At 34.0% G+C, this 17,922-nt stretch overlaps 1 protein-coding gene and 1 long non-coding RNA gene across 5 annotated transcripts in view; one reads left to right on the plus strand and one right to left on the minus strand.

The window, feature by feature from the left end:
- The window catches only part of LOC124425003 (solute carrier organic anion transporter family member 74D), a 95,710-nt gene that overhangs the window by 2,857 nt on the left and 74,931 nt on the right, over positions 1–17,922 (plus strand). For both annotated transcript variants that reach the window (XM_046964738.1, XM_046964736.1), the window contains one exon: positions 2,291–2,330. The gene's annotated coding sequence lies outside the window, so the exon portion shown is untranslated. The remainder of the gene's footprint in view (positions 1–2,290; positions 2,331–17,922) is intronic.
- Positions 4,909–12,958, minus strand: LOC124425008. 3 transcript variants are annotated; one of them, XR_006942405.1, is made up of 4 exons: positions 12,848–12,958; positions 10,407–12,273; positions 7,202–7,518; positions 4,909–6,891 (listed from the first exon to the last, which is right to left on the minus strand). It is a non-coding gene; the product is annotated as an uncharacterized LOC124425008 (long non-coding RNA). The 3 variants fall into 3 exon arrangements; XR_006942407.1 differs by having other exon boundaries at positions 12,880–12,903; XR_006942406.1 differs by lacking the exon at positions 12,848–12,958 and adding an exon at positions 12,379–12,832.

Here is a 17,922-nt window from a genome sequence, read left to right on the forward strand (position 1 = left end):
TAGTACATATTTATAACAATATATCAGTATGTAATATATACGATTAGTATTATATCAATTAATACAAGAATCGTCGGTACTTGCATTAAAACATTTACAAATGTAATAATTTATCAATATTTCAAATAGATGATCAACATTTATAATAAACCTAAACGCAACTCTGATACATAATTATTTATATCGATCATTATTGATATTTTATCATGAATATTGATCAAAATATTCATACATATATATTGATTATTTATTTCACAAAATACACATCATTAATTAATGAATATATGAACCGAAAAGATAGAAATTATTTGAAAAAAAAAGGAAGCTAAAAAAATGCGAAAGAAAAGTATCTTTATGGATCTTGAAGATAATATTTTATATTTCTCTAATAATTAACGAACTACATATTTTATATATAAACGATAAAACATTAAGTATGAAAGTATGAAATGAATATTAAGTATGAAAGGTATGAAGGGCAATTATGGCGTTCGTTGTAAAAGACTTCGATCTTTTGGGTTTCTTGGTTTTGCCGTCTATTTTCGTATCGTAAGAACTCGCGTAAAGAAACGGAAGTCATAGGGAGCCTTCCACGTGTTCCTTCGATTTCTCTCTCTCTCTCTCTCTTTTTCTCTCTTTCTCTCTCTCTCTCTCTCTCTCTCTCTCTTTCTCTCTTTATCCCTCTCACGGATACGTCTTCGTCGCCGATACACATTCGGTACGTTTATTTCTGCTTCTTTCGCAGTCTATACACGTATTTTCAGGGCTCGGCTCAACTTGACTTCGAGTTCCGTGAGGAGGAGAGCTCACCGTTCTGTGAGTCCTCCTCCTCTTCCTCCTCCTCCTTCCCCTCCTTCTAACAGACTCTCCTTCGTGGGAACTCATTAATACGAGGACATAATCGTGCAAACATACCGCGATCGATTCGCCGATCGTATACTGATTTCTAAGAGATACCTCGAAATGGCTACCGATTCCGGAATTTAGATTCGTTCGATTTGCCAAAGCTTCGAGAACAACTGACTCGATTATCTCGATGTATCTTATTACATACATACATTATGTATGCACATACACAATCCTGTTTGTATTCTATTTATATACATTTTATCTATCTATATGGTATGTAGGACCAATCCATATATATATATATATATATATTTTTTTTTTCATTATTTTGTAAAAGTTAGAAAATGAATCGTCAATCGATTTATAAAATTTGAAAATTAATTAACAATTCATCTCTCTACTATAATTGAATATTTCCTTTATTTAAATACTTTGAAATGCTTTGATTTTTTCGTATCTATTTGCAAAAAAATTAGCTATACTAACAAATTCAATTTGTTGAAAGGTGTATGATTTATTTTGTCCACCATTATATACATATTACACACACACACACACACACACACACACACACACACACACACACACACACACACACACACACACACACACACACACACACACATATATATATATATATATATATATATATATATATATATATATACAAATTTCTCCGCGTAAAATAAGCGAATTGATTGGTACTCGAGTTACCTCTTTGCCTATGCTTCTCAGCTATGAACGTGGACTGCTGATTGAAACGTCGATCGCGGAAGTTGTATTGCACGTCCGTTCTGCCTCCCGCTCGTGTTGCGCGCCATCGAAATAATAAAATGTCGGCGAACGACTTCTGCACCCGCTGGAACTTTACGGTCAGCCTTATCGTGTTTACGGCACTACTCCTCGTAAATGCACAACTCTTTCGACCCTCGTACAGTTTTATTTTTCGAATAGAACCAAGATATACAACCGAAGAACCATGAACATTTTCTCTCCCCCGCAAAGATAATTCATTTTAATCTAATTAAATACTTTTAGAAATTTTTCTTATATATAAACGACAATATAAGAATAATTAAGATGTTATCATTAATTATAATTAAATAATAATATATATTAAAATTAATGTAATATTAATAAATAAAATTTTAATACCCAAGATATATAATATATATTATATATAATTATTTTAATTTTTATATTATTTATATTAAATAAAAAATTAAAAAAATATATATATATACAAATTAATATTACATAATTATGATAATTATAATATACATTGTATATGATAATACGTATACATATATTATATTAACACATATGACATTAATATATTTAAATTATTATTATTATTATTATTATTATTATTATTATTATTATTATTTTTATTATTAATATTAAAAAGAATAAAATTATAAAAATCTATGTTTGTTTTCAGATGGTGTATTCTTTCCTCGTCAAGGACGAGCGATGTGGTGGTGAGTCTTTGTTTATTTTTTATAAAATTCGAATTTTCATCTGAAATTACTAGGAAAAAGGAAACAAGGAAAAAGAACAATGAGATTGACTTCTTGTGTTTGTAATCGAAACGAACGAGAAGAAAGAAAGATAAAGGCGGTACAAGAGTTCCTATCGTTAACTCTCTCTTTCTTTCTCTCTCTCTCTCTCTCTCTCTCTCTCTCTCTCTCTCTCTCTCTTTCTTTCTCTTTCTATTCGTTCAGATATTCGACATAGAGACACGAGTTATCATGTAATAATAAAATCCTGCACGTTTCTTCGCATTAGAAGAGATAAGAAAACGAGTACGAGGTTTTCCGTGCTTCTTCTCGCTTTCACGTAATCCTTGTTATGCTTATCGGTATCGTCACGATAACGCAGCATCATGCCAAGCGTATATGTTATTTGGACTGACAGATCGTACAGCTTGTATTCGTCATCTAAATGAGATTAGATTATACATATATATATACATATATATATATATATTTATTTATATATATGTATATGTATATATACAGAGTGGACCGAAAGTTTTCCATCTAAGTTCTATTTTAAAAATCAATTACTCTTTTTCGAGACTTTTTAGTATTTTATATATATATATATAATAATAATTCGAATTATATATATATTATATATATATTATTTCTTATATATATATAATATATACATATGTATATATAATTATACACATATACAGGCACACACATTTTTCAGATTATAAAACTAGAAATCTAACTCGTAAAATTGGAGGTCTAATTGCAAGCTTTAAAACATCGCGAAAAGAAGTAATTGATATTTAAAGTCAAGACGCAACAATGTTTGGCCTTATCCTAAGTAGTACGTAAATTAATGCGTAAACGTAATTATATCGATAGACGTTTGGTTTTGTTTAATATTATTTTTACGAATCATATGTATATTTTTTCTCTTTCTTTTCTTGTCTTTTTTTTTTTCTTTTGTTTTTAATTTTGTCTTTAAGAAAGATGAATGCTTAAAAAACATCATGAAAGTTTTCATCACAATGTAGATGACTCGAAATGTGCCATCTCGAGTTGTAACGAGGTCATCACGCATGCGATGATACATCAACGATGATGTCGTCGAGACGTTCCATTCGTTCACTTCATTTGCCTCCGTTACTTTTAGGAGATATTATAGACTCTATCGAGGATCATTTGTCTTCATCGTCACTGTCATTTCTTTTCATTTCGTTCCATTATTGAGTGAAACGAGAGCCTCCGTCATTCCGTTCTATTTAATGATATCGACGTGTGCAGAACATGCATACGAAGAATCTTATCGTCTTTTACAACGACGATACTTACAAAGGGTACGTTGAACCTATGTGTGCAATTTCTTTGATAAATTATTCGTTTACTCATTTATTTTTCATTCTTTTGCTTCTTTTTTTCTTTTTTTTTTTCGATTATAGAAACAATTGTCTATTTTTACATTCTGTCGAGTAAATAAATAATATTCAATAATTACCTTCCAAATATTTAGAAGATCTAACGAATTAAATATAAATACGTTACAAAACGATTATAGACTTGATATATCGATTTTTTCTTAGATTTAATCGAAAGAATATTTCTGTTCGATATTTAAGAATACAAAATAAACGATGAATCTGAAGAATAGAAAACGAAAAAACCAAAAAAAGAAGAACAAAAAAGAAAAAAGAAAAAAAGAAGAGAGAAGAAAAAATCATTCGCGAGTGGAATTGTCTGAAATCACGAATGAAATCGACAGGAGGGCCGATTTCTAAAACGAAAGAGAGAGCAAGGTCGAGGAAAGGCATGCTCTCCTTGTGAGTTTGTCCTAGATCCTGGAAAGAAGCAGGTCACGTTGTATCTTTCTCATTCTATCTATTTCTCTGTCTGTCTCTCTCTCTTTCTCTCTCTCTCTCTCTCTCTGTCTCTTTCTGTCTCTCTATCTCTCTATCTATCTATCTATCTCTCTTTCTCTGTCTCTATCTCTGTCTCTCTTTCTTTTACTGTTTCTCTGTACGTGTACGTTTCGGTCAGTTGGCAGGACGACATTGCTTCGCAAGGACGACTGCACGTCGGTGTTGGCCTAAATTGCTAAGCACGCTAGTCATACTACACGCGCGACACGTTAATTTCCGCAAATAGAAACACTCTCAGAGTGTTCTAACTTGGGTTTCATCCTCCTTCCTATATTTCATTTCAGGATAATCGGTTTCTCGATTCTTACAAAATATTCGAATGTACATGCGTATATATTTATTTAAACGACGATTATATCTCTTTGTAAACGGCGATCGTCGATGACGCAGCCATCTTGAATATCTAACAAAAAGAACGTGTGACGTCAACGACCGACGTAGATAGGTACTTTTAGATATTTAAAAAATCAATTTCAATGATATTTCGCTCGTCTATAAATTTCCGTCATTTTTCATTGACTCGTTGAATATTTTTTTCTCTTTCTTTTTTTTCTTTTTTTTCTTTTTTTTTTTTTTTTTTAGAGTTAGGAAGGTGAAGTTTTTTTTTTCTTTTTTTTTATTGAAATAAATCGCACACATACGTGTTTGTTCGATCGTTATCATATATTCCTCATATAGCGAAGTTAAAAACAACCGTTCGCTTTTGAGCTCGCTCGTCTACAAGTAGCTCTCGCGAATCTATATATAAAGACTAGAGGGACTTTGGTCTCTCGCTTAGCTCGCTCCAATTTTCTTCCCGGAAGGCGAATTTTCTTTAACGTTTCTATAAGTAACAAATGAGAGAGAGAGAGAGAGAGAGAGAGAGAGAGAGAGGCAGGGGGGCTTAAAAAGAAATTGGATTCTTCATGCATTTCCTTGTTTGAATCTCTAACGTTTCACTTCACATAATGTCGAAAGAATATTTCATATATTAGAAAAGTTACATTTCGATTCGTATCAGTTTTATCTTTTTTTTTCTTCTCTCTTTCTCTTTCTCTCTCTCATTTCTTTGTTCATTTTTTTCTATTTTTGCTTTCTTTCTCAACTTAGCCCCGTTCGTTGATATTAACTTTTATCTTGTGTGCTTCGTTAAGTTGTTTATTACCTGAGTTACTACTTTAGCTCGTGGAAAAAGGGCTGGCCATGAGAATAGTAGAGTTGGAGCGCGCGCATGCACGCGTGGAAATGGGGATGATGCAGTTGGCCTGGATAAAGGTCGGTGGCCGACCTAGCCCCCCAGCAAGTCCGGGACGGCTGGCCGGGGTGGCCAGCCCTGTTTCAACCACCCACTGTTATTGATTTTGTTAACCTTCTATGCTATACCACTCTTCCTCCCCCCTTTTTTCTCTCTCTTTTTCTCCCTCACACTTTTATTCCTCCCCCACTATATGATAACGGATTGCCCGCTATTTTCAATGATACCATTTCTCCTTTCCTCGAACCCTTCTCTATCATCCCCTTTTTTCTTCATGCGCCCTTCCTTCCCCTCTATCTCTCTCTCTCTCTTCCCTCCCCTTCTCTGTTTCTCCCCCTTTCTATTTCATTCTCTTTCTCTTTCTCTTTATCTCGAAAAAAATCGTGTTATTAGAAACGTCAGATTGCTATGATTAGCAAATCAAATGTAGATACGTTTTCTATAAGGGTGAGGCAAAGGGTGGGCCAAAGTTTTTATGTAATTTAAAAAAATCAATTACTATTATTCGTGATTTTTAAATTATTGTAATTAAGCTTGTAGTTTCACAAGTTAGGTTTTTAGTTTTATTATCTGGAGGGTGGAGGACGGGGAAAAAGAAAGAAAGAAAAACAAACAAATTAGGATAAAAGAATCTCGAAAAGGAGAAATTAATTTTTTTAATTATCAAGGAGTTTTTGAGCTCACACTGTGAAAACGTGTGACTCAAATACGATTCGTTGGCCCTGAAAACTCGTAAGATGTAATATTTTAAAAGCATTGCAGTGTCTATTCTAATATTTTCTCACATAATTGGAGATATAATTGTTAAATAATGATGATAGAGATTGAACATCTAATATGTGATTTTTTCGTTCGAACAAAAAGGTCGGTCATTTAGTTTTTTATTTTCCTCTTTCTTCTTCTTCTTCTTCTTCTTTTTTTTCTTTTGTTTCCTTGATTTCTTTTTTCTCTTTTTTGAAATCTCTCTTTCTCTGTTAGTCTGATCTTATCGTTTTCATGTACAGAACGAAGAGCAAAACTTCTTCTTTTCTCTTCACTTCCGTGGGTAGAAACATTGAATTCCGTCTCGAGTCGATTACGACGCTCGTGGCTTTTCACTCGGCGCGAACTACAATGGCGATGCAGAAGCAATCCCTGTACTATCTATTTTCTTATTATAATTTACGATCCGCACTAGCATTCTTACGCCCACCTAACGATTCGTTCGGAGAGCGTTCATTAGCGCATACCTACACTTTCCGCTTCGAAAAAGGAATTCGTTTTATTTCACCATGTGTAATACTGTGTTGCTTGATATTTACTCATCCATAGATTTTGTTTCCTTTGAGAATTAAGATCTCAACCAAGTATTAGTTGAGCAATCATAATAATCCAAAAAGATATGATTCGAAAACTATAAAAAAAAAAAAATAAAATATAAATCAATTAATTAATTAACTAATAAATAAATTAATTAATTATTTAATTAATTAATAAAAGAAAGTAAATCAATGTTAATGTTGTTGTAAATGTATAGGCAAATTTACCACGTTAACACGTATACCCGTATACGTAGGCAGATTACACGTATCAATTTCTTTGGATACGTTAGAACGAAAGGCTATCGTCGTAAAGAGGCGATTTACTCGTAGATTACAGAACCCTACTTGACGCGTTTATACTCGTGCTTGCTTGCTTGCTCACTTGCTCGTTCTCTTACTTACTTGCTTGCTTGCTTGCTTGCTTGCTTGCACGAGCCTGCTGCCGATGGAATCGTAATGCCTTGTATCTGTGCCACTGTGCGAATTGAATTCCAATTACACGCTTGATTTACTTGTTATTCGGCCGAGAACTCGAATCGCATCCACGCCGTTTGGCGCCACTCCATCCTCTTTGGCGACGATACAGTCCCCTCCTTTTCTTCGTCGTCGTCCTCCTCTTCCTCCTCCTCCTTCTCTGTCACTTCTTCTCCTTCTCCTTTTCCTTTTTCTTCTTCTTCTTCTTCTTCTTCTTCTTCTCCGTTTCTCGATTTACGTTCGATCTGATAGAACATAAATATCGATCGATTTTTCAAATTAAGAATGCAAAATTTTCATCTTTACTATACAATATCTCGTATTTCTTTTTAGATTAAAAAAAAAAAAAAAAAAAAAAAAAAAAGAAAAAATAAGATAAGAAAAAAAAAAAGAAAAATAAAACAATTAAATTTCTTTTCTCCTATTAAACTCTTTGGCGTTATCCGTTTCCCAAGTGCATTCAGGGACATACGAGGATGAAAAAGAACGGCAAGGAAGAAGAAAAGGTCATTGCCGGAGAACGGAGACATTTCGATCGGTCGAGTGGTTCGATAATCGAGCGGTCATGGCCGGCAGGCCGGCCGGCCGCCAGCAGGACTTCCAGAGGACTCGTACTGTTATTCCGGCTCTTTCTTTTTTTTTTCTTTTTTCTTTTCTTGCTTCTCATGCTCTTTCACGCAACACATACACACATACACAGACACACACACATAAAAAAGAAAAAAAAACACTATAGACCAGAGGATCCCAAAGTGCGGATCACGTTAAATATTCAAAATATGAGAATAGTTTTACATGTTCATTATATAGAAATATTTTAATTATCATAAAACGTCGTATGAACAATCGATAAAAATTGATCGTATTTAAAAGATCATGTGAGAATGATTATTTTTGTTTGATCTTTCTCCATTCGCAAATTTATATCGAGACAAATTTTAAATTGCTTATCAATCAACTTTCGACATCAATTACACTTTCCGAGTGGGTCGCGATAAATTACCGTTTTCGAAAGTGGGTCTTGGCCCATAAACCCATAAAAGTTTGGTAAACCCTGCTGTAGACAATATGTATTCCGCATTAACGTTATAAAGATCCAAAAACATTTCAATGTTCTAGATTCGTTGGTTTCCTATGAAGTATTCTTATTATCATTATTACAAGAGTGTGTATGTGTAAATGAAAAAGGAAAAAAAAAAGGAAAAAAAAAAATAGAACATACATTTATTAACATTTTTATTTCTTTTTATCGGTATATTATTATTTAATTGATGATAAATATTTCGTACGAATAAATGATCACTATATATGAATATTTTTATTGAGTAATGAAATAATTAAATGTCAGGATTGCGTCTTTTTATTAGTGGTACTTATGTTATATTATAAATATTGATCGCATTAATTTAAAATACTGTTTCAATGAATAAAAGTCATTGTCAGTAATATTGTTTCATCAACGTCATCGTGATTTATAATATAAGAAAAGACATGGAGAATAGGCAAACGAATGGGATATTTTTCCCATCCCAGAGTAAAGTTCTTTCTATAGAAAGGGACATGAGTTAACCCGAGCCGATCTAAACGAGCGGGAAACTGGGCCACGTGACGTAAATGCGCGATAATAGAGGAAACAGGACTACGACCCACTTTGAACGATTCCAGTTAAACTAACTGAAGATTTACCTCGAAAACTACCCCTCGTTCAATCCCCTCCCCACCACTCAGTCGACTCACCTGCATAATAATTTCCCGTCTATTCTAAGCAGCTTTTTGATTTTTTGCATTTTTAAAATAGTCTATTGCATTTTGATCATTAATAATATATCATATTCTTAGACCTTTAATCTTCTATAATAATATTTTTTTCGTGTCAGCAAAAAATTCCATACCGTGAAACTTATTTAAATTACTTATACAGGGTTGAATCTTCGCCGTCGAGAAAAAAGAGAGAGAGAGAAAAAAAAGAAAAAAAAAAAAAAGTCCTAGGCCAGCTGAAAGTTATTAAGTCACGTTAAAAATCAATTACTTCTTTTCGAGATTCTTCGAGCTAATTTTTTTTTTCTTTGTTTATTTTTTTTTCCAAATCATAATATTACAAATCCAGGAATATTTTTGCAATCAAACATTATCTAAAATGTTTTCGAAAAAGAAATAATTGATTTTTAAAATCATTTAGAAACTTTCGATTCGTTCTATTTGAACTAGTATAATTATATTATACTATTCGACTTATATTGTATCATTTATATTTTCAAAATAAAGGAAAATTTGTATATGAAGTAACAATTAAATTCGTATAGCTATAAAATGAAATCAAATTTAATACATTACAGATATTTAAATGCATAAATTTAAAGTTAAATGGCGTTATATGGGATTAACGTTAAAAATAAATTATGAAATTTATACAAGTAATTTTATAAAACGATCGATCATCGACAAGTCTGACAATTTTATTATCGGTAAAGAATATTAACGATTTCATTGATTTCCGATTGTCGTCATCGTTCACGTTCTACTCGAACTACTTTTTCTTTCTTTTAACATCGAAACGATGAGGAATATTCGATCGAAGATATATCGTAAAATGGAACGCGAGTTGCTTTACAACCAGCTAAGATTTTCACTATTTCAGCATCGAGGAACAGGTAGGTATACATATAGCGTAGAATACATAGTATGTGCAATAAACGAGTAGGTAGCTGTAAATTCCCGATCACTGTGTGTCCATTGTTTCCATCACAATAAGCTATCACTCTCGTCTTTACATGGAGCGTTTCACCTGTGCGCGTTGTGTTCAAGAGACATGGATATTACAGTCGAAGGACTCTGTAGTGTGCGCCCACGATGATCACGATTAAGGAATAGACAATAAGTATCATGCGTGTGACCTTTGACACACTTTTGTGAACGCGATTTTCCTTTTCCGTTTGTTTCGAATTCTCACGTGTTCTCTAATAAACGAGAATTTGATTTTCATCATTAATCGTAATTGTTGATTATAATAATGTTCATTTTTATTAACTGTTTGCTAATCGAAATTTTCTATTCATTCTGATATTTATTCGAGATCGAAAATAAGATATTTATACATTCACTGTGATATCCGCTCATAGATGTATTCCTTTACCTTCGCAAGCCAGAGACGGATTGGTCCTTATGTTGGCACTATTGTAGAGAACGTTACACAATCTGACGAATAATAAGTAAGAAATCCAACCAGTGGAAGGAGCGATAGACTATACGGAGAGTCGATCGAATAGATTCACCTTCTAGCAACGATATTTCTACCTCGTAAAGTAACGATCATTTAAATTATCTTCGATCGACGTAGAACGATGAGCGAGCTCAAGCCTGTTAGTTCGTTTCTAAGGACAATGTTAGATATTTAGATTTTTATGTTCGATACGATCGGGATTTTCACTTGGACATTTAAATGGATATAAAAGCGATTTCACAACGCGTTGTCACTTCGTATTGAAATACGATGATATTTTATTTTGCTCGTGTTATTTTTTTCATTTTAATCAATCGCCGTTTTTATCGAATTTCAATTTGTTTTTCCCAAAAAATTTTACGACGCATCTCCGTTCGTTACATTGCCAATGTCACCGAACAATAAACGTCTTTCCACTTGGAGATGCCTTCTCCTTTGCGATCATCGTTAACATCGTTACACCGAGAACTGCTTGCACCACACTCGTTTAACCTTATGAGCACAAGTGAGCAGCCACTCATTTTCCACTTAGAACGTCTTGCGTCGTCGTTAGACTACGAACGAACGCGCTGTATGACCCAGATGCAGTCGAACAAGGTCTCGAATTTTTTATATTCATCGAACATGGCACTCTCTATGCGTTCGCTACTTGCTTGCTTAGCTTGTCTACCTCCCTGCCTGCCTGCCTGCCTGCCTGCCTGCCTGCCTGCTTGCTTGCTTGCCTACCTTCCTTCCTTACTTCTGCTTTACTTGTCTATTGCTTACCCAGCTACTTTGCTGCTGTTACTGTTACTATTATTGCTGTTGTTGCTGCGGGGAGGCTTTGACATTTAACTCTTTGCTTTCCTCGTACTACCTGTGCCTTAACTACTACTATTACTACTACTACTACTACTACTACTACTACTACTACTACTACTACTACTACTACTACTACTACTATTACTACTACTATTACTATTACTTGTATACGTTGTCAATACTGCGATACTCTATGGCGACATTATGGTTTTATCATTTTACTCGTGTTTCTAGCCCAATACCGCAAAAACATTTTGTAATCATTGCATTTGGATCACGTTATTTCTACGAGATCTCGCTGATCATTCTCATTCAACTTATATATATATCGTTATAGAGAATTCCTCGTTTTGTTATACTATAATACAAGAGAACAAACTCGACAACGCGCAATGTGTTTATTCGTGATAAGCTCTTCAAATAACATAGATCGACATATGGGCTTGCTATATCTTATATGAACTAATTCGTATCTCGATCAATTTCTTTCGTTAAAATGATTAACAAAATTTTCCTTATCTTTTGTCACATGCGAAATTTCATTTGCGTTAGACATTCGAATTTGTTTTTCGCAAATTTCAATTTTTATTTTTATTTCTTTTTTTTTTCCCACATGAGTTTAATTTTTATACATCAGTAGTAAAGTAATTAACGAGCTTGTTATTACGTACTGTGTCCATTGTCGCCATTGTGATCACGTTTGGTATGAATAGTGATTACTGATTAAATGAAAATGAAGAGGTTGCGGAGTGAGAAATGTGTACTCATCGATGTCACTCATTTTGCGTGCTAGATAAGCATTATATTGTTATTATACTGTAGATTCTCTCTCTCTCTCCCTCTCTCTCTCTCTCTCCCTCTCTCTCTCTGTCTCTCTCTATCAAACTTTGCCAGGTTTTGTGTTTACTATTAGAAGCAACGTCAAACGTTAGGAATGTTCGCTATTGCTGGAGATAGTCCAAGGCAAGGTTTTACGATTCTAAAACAAAAAGTATATATATATATATTTTTTTGTTTCTTTTGGTAGAAAAATAATTGATTAGAGATAGTGAAATAAAATCAGTATCCTTCCATATTTTAATACTTATAAGAGCGTGCAAAATCATAGGATATGGCAAATGTTAGAAACTTTCTTGTGGTAATCTCAAACGTTCGTTTCTCCGAAAAGCTGCGTGAAGTCGCACCAAGAATAATGGAGGTCTCGGATTTAAACCATAAGATACACAAGGGATAGAGAATACACGTTGGGAGTAAAGAAAATTGCTTTGGGAAGGAGTATGGTTTTCCGCGAAAGGAACGAACCAAGTAAGTAAATAAGCATCGTTCGAGTAATGCGGTTGGGCCTCGCGAAGTTAGAGAAGAGAGTAAGGAAGTGGAAGGTGGGCATATGATGAGGTAGGGGTGAGCTGGGGTGGGAGGAGACTTCACAATAGCTCGATTCTGGAATGAGGAAGTCTCCTCGTACGACACACCGCGGTACGGCACACCACGGGACAACACCACCACCGGACGACACCGCGAGAATACTAAAGTGTGGGTTACTAGTTGGATACCTTGCCTATTCCGAGCTCTCCAATATACCTACGACCAAAGAGAAGCTCTCTTCTAGGGATTGTATTTCTGTCCTCCTGGGCGACTTTATATCGACTCCACTCGTGTTCCTCTTTTTACCATACCGCGCTTACCTCTTAGCTCCTTTTCCCATCTTTCTGATTCTTGGAAATTTTCCATTTTTCATCTATTACTTTTCTTCCTATATTTATCCCTTTCATATCCTTTGCACGATTCATTCAAATCGATCCGTACCTACACACGTACATACACACACACACACACATACATACATACATACATACATACATATTCGGATAATAGGACAAGTGAATCTCTTCTTTATCGTGTTCTATCTTTGAATTTCATCTTCTAAATGTTAATAACATCTATTTTCAAACGATATCCTTAAACTTTTCTAAATTTTTATCGGCAAAATGTTTATATAGACGTTCAGGACAGATGATTTCACGAGGTATCTCCTATACACTGTCTCGTTTCACCGACGAGTTACGATATTCCCCTATGAATACAAAGTGGCTCCGATCAATTATCATCGTTCCGTTTATTTTCGTGGCACTTACCGGACTAACCGTAAGCACAGGCCTGAAAAGAAGCCGTCCTCGTACGTTCACCTTCGACTGATTTGCATTCTAAAGAAGATTCGAAGGTGATGCCAACCGATTTGCGCCATCGTACGCGTTTCTTTGAAAGAATATATTACGGTCTTGCAAAAAAAAAAAAAAAAAAGAAAAGAAAATAAAAAAGCAAAAAGAGAAAGAAAGAAAGAGAGAAGAAAAAAGAAAAAATGGAGAAATCTTTGGCGCACCATCGATTCTTACCGTTCTTTATCGACCTTTTTACTGATACTTAATACTATTGAACGTGCGCTATCTTTCTATTTCAATTTTCTAGCTTATTTTTTTTTTTTTATTTCTTTTATTTATTCCTTTTTGTTCGTTTTTTATTTTTTTTATTTTTCTTTTTTTTCTTTTTTTTTTCTTTTCTTTTTTTTTTTTTCTTTCGATTTCAAAGAAAACGAAATGAAACGTATTTATTATCGTCGTAAAATAAATGAAAGTTCGATGATAGGAAAAAAGAAAGTCAAGGTAAAACGTTTATCTTCGTCATTTTCAGATCATTAATATCATATTATTTTATATATTTTCAAGCTTAGAAAGCATCGAAATCCAATGGTTAAAACGCCTATATCCATCTCTTTATTTCGTCGAGAGTGTACGTTGATATGACAGAGAGAGCACAGGTGCAGTAATTACGTGAAGGAACGTTGCCAATTGATGTTATTTTGTATGGGCACGCATATATTTGTTGAACATTGTTGAAAACAGTCTTGGCGACTAGTGCTAATGTATATCGCTATTTCTCTCTCTCTCTCTCTTTCTCTCTCACTTTCCTCACTTTTACTCTTTAACAGCTCACATTTTTGATATATTTATAGAATTCGTTTTAAATTTCTCTTACGTAAGAATCGAAATTATCTTTTTCTCACGAAGATTGCATCACGTTTTCTTTCTTTCTTTTTCTTCTTTTTCTTCTTTCCAATCTTTTCCTTTTATTTTCTATTCTCGTCGATATTGACGTCGTCTTTCCGTCATCTTGCATATTTTTTTTTTTTGTAAGAGATATTTCAAATGCTTTCCGATTTGTACATTTTTTCTTTTTTGATATTTTTTTTTCTTTTTTTCTTTTTTTTTCCGTGCAAACGTCAATTCTCATTTTTGTCATCTCTTTTTATCTTCTTTCAATAATATCTCTATATAAATAAATACATTTATATATATATATATATATATATATATATATATATATATATATCGAAGTTCAGTTAGACAAGAAGAAAACGCAAAAAGAAGAAAGAAAAGAAGGGGGAAAGAAAAAGGAAAAGAAAGAAAGGAAGAAAGAAAGAAAGAAAGAAAGAAAGAAAGAAAGAAAGAAAGATGAACGAGAAAGAAATCGGATCTCAGCCTACGACTACGTGTCACCTTAGCCGAGGTCGAATCGTTAAACAGTTTATATCAATCGTCGTTGATTGACTCGAAACATCGAAGTACTTGAGGCACGAAGCCGGCTGAGTTTTGACCTAGGCGAAGCTCGAGCCGTGCAGGCCAAACAGGTGAATCAGAGTTTTAAGAGATTCGCCCTTGGCCCTCGGCTAGTGGTTCGTTCTCTTCGTTAAATCGATTGTGTTTCAATCTGGCCAGTAAATACAGCCAAACTGACTGCGCGACTGCACGCATTCTGTCGAGTCGTGGTTAATCATACGCACATGCAAACGTACAGATACATATATGTGACAAATATATATATATACCTGTATCTATGTATAATATATGCATGTGTAATATATATGTATGTATATATATATATATATATATATACGAAAATACAAGCAACTTCATCCCGTATGCTTTCGTCTCTCGATGACCTACATGCCTGTCCAAAATAATCCGACACCAAGCAACGGAGACCTTAACCGCGACCCGAGACTGCCCTGTTACAGTCCAGAGACCTCCAGAAGCTTTCGGGAACGACTCTTGAGAAGCCAAAACGAATGGTAAACAAGTGCAAGTGGTATAAACACAGACTCTCACCAAGTATATATTTACTCACCGGTATAAAACATTGATTACTATCGAGGGAAGACAGTTAGTCCCTGAGGACAAGTTTATCAGAGACAAATCAATCATATTCTCAATGTTCTTCTTTTAAGAAAGAATAAAATGATATACATATTTTATATATATATATATATATATATATATATATATATATATCCCATATTATGTATTCCAATTCGTGATCGACGTTTCATATATGCAAGAATGTTGAAATATTACAAAAAGAATTTTAACCTTCGAACAGTATCTATTATAACCGATAAAAAGATCGAGAACAATAGCTTGTTGTAAGCGTTGTAAATTTACATACGTATATTCTAATACATAGTATTCTATCATTCGAATTGATCTATCCTAATATTGAAAGTCGATGGTCTAGATAGATATCCTAGATATCCCGTAGCTTTTCAAGTTAGAATACATGACATCGTGAACTCGGAATAGTTCGATTATCCAAGTAAAGGTAGCGGTGAGCGGGTGTGAGATGGAGGGGCGCGCGATGGGCGACGGGGGTGCGACGGGAGAAAGAGAGAGAGAGAAAGAGAGAGAGAGAGCATAGTATAGATCACGTAGAGAGCAAAGTATCAGAGAATCGGTAAAGGTGAAAAGTCGTCTTTGCTTCGAAAAGGGAGTGTGTTAATGGGTGCAGAATGTTTGATCGTTTATCACAGAGCTATTCGAAGAAGGTATTTTAGTTTAGTCGAATTAAATCGTTGTCATCGTCATTGTCATCGTCGTCATTGTCGTTCTAAAGTTGTCGCTTTGTCGTCATTTGCAACGGCATCGCAAAACGTTCGCTTTCATAAGCGGATGTGCGCGGCGTGGCACGTCGAGACTGCGACGCAGAGACAGGCGCGTTCGGCTGATTCGGTGCTGCGATACACGAGTATCGATTCCTCGAAGTTTGGCAGTGCCGAGCAAAGGAGAAACATCGACGAGGGGTGTGGCCGTGGTGAGGAGTGCGTACAACACATATACATACACACATATATGCACAGAAATATATATACATATATAATACATAGACACCATATATGCTGGTTTTACACAGACGCATTGATCACACATAACATTTATACACATATAGATGAATATATACATATATATGTATATATGTATGTATGTATATATGTATGTATGTATGTACATATATACAACATATACATTCTGGTTTACACAGACACACTGACACATCGATCGGCAGTTTAATCTCAGCGAGGACACGCCGTGCGACGCGCCGGAAGAGGGCATGGCCCAAAGTCCTCTCTCGACTTTACCATCAGGATTCGTTCTCGAGACGATCCCATCCCCTCTCTCTCTCTCTCTCTCTCTCTTTCTCTCTTTCTCTCTCTCCTTTTTCTTCTCTTTTCTCGAGAGCGACCTTTTCGACGTCTTCCTTTTTCACAAGAACCCTCTTCGTTCAAACGCATCACGATAGACTCCCAAAGCGTTCGAATTGCTCCGCTTACAAGACGAAGCATTCAACGCTATTAACGCGTTTACATAAATCTGGCCTATGTTCATCGTCTTGCTCCATCGTATTGATATCAGAATCAACTCATTGTCATAGCTTTTTCTTTTCTTTTTTTCTTTTTTTCTTTTTTTTTTTACAGTAGGATTTACCATCTTCTTGATTTATGACAGTGGATATGATATTAGTAATGTCACATGGACTATGAAACTTTTTATTTATCTTTAATATTCTCCCTGGATAATATAGTAAGAATAGAGTATAGTAAAAGTTTATGTAGAGAGAGAGAGCTCGTTGTTCTATATAATTTTATATCCATTTCGAAATAAATTTTTCTTCGAGATAGACAGATATATATTATATTTTGTTTTGATTGAGAATGAAAAAATTTTTATTTTTAACCTTAAATATTATCTAGATAAAAATAGAATTCGCATGTACAGGGAGAATTTGTTATTTAATATTTTTCAATGATATTTTATTTTTTATTAACAAAAATAAATTTTCTTCGATAATAGATACATACATGCTATCAAAAAAAAAAAAAAAAAAATAAAAAAAAAAAAAAAAAGGAAAAGGAAAAAAAAAGAAAAAAAAAGAGAAAAAAATAGCAGAACTTACGTTTACAGTTATACGAAATCTATCTTAAATATAATAAAGAACGTAATTCATGTGATATAATTTGTTGTGCAATATTTTCTCTATCGTATATTATTTTCATTGACAAAAGAAAAAGAGAAAGAAAAAAAGAAAAAGAAAACAAAAGGTAATATTTTCTTTGAACACACATACATACACACAAACACACACACATGTATGTATGTATGTATGTATATATATATATTTACTTTCCAAAAAGGTTTGACGTTCGTGGCCGTTGGGGAAAAGTACAAATATACGATAGCAATGTTAGTCCACACGAATCTAACCATATTTTCTCTTTCGTCGAGGGCAGTTTAAGCTAAGC

This window comes from Vespa crabro, chromosome 6 (genome assembly GCF_910589235.1).
Source record: "Vespa crabro chromosome 6, iyVesCrab1.2, whole genome shotgun sequence".
NCBI lineage: Eukaryota > Metazoa > Arthropoda > Insecta > Hymenoptera > Vespidae > Vespa > Vespa crabro.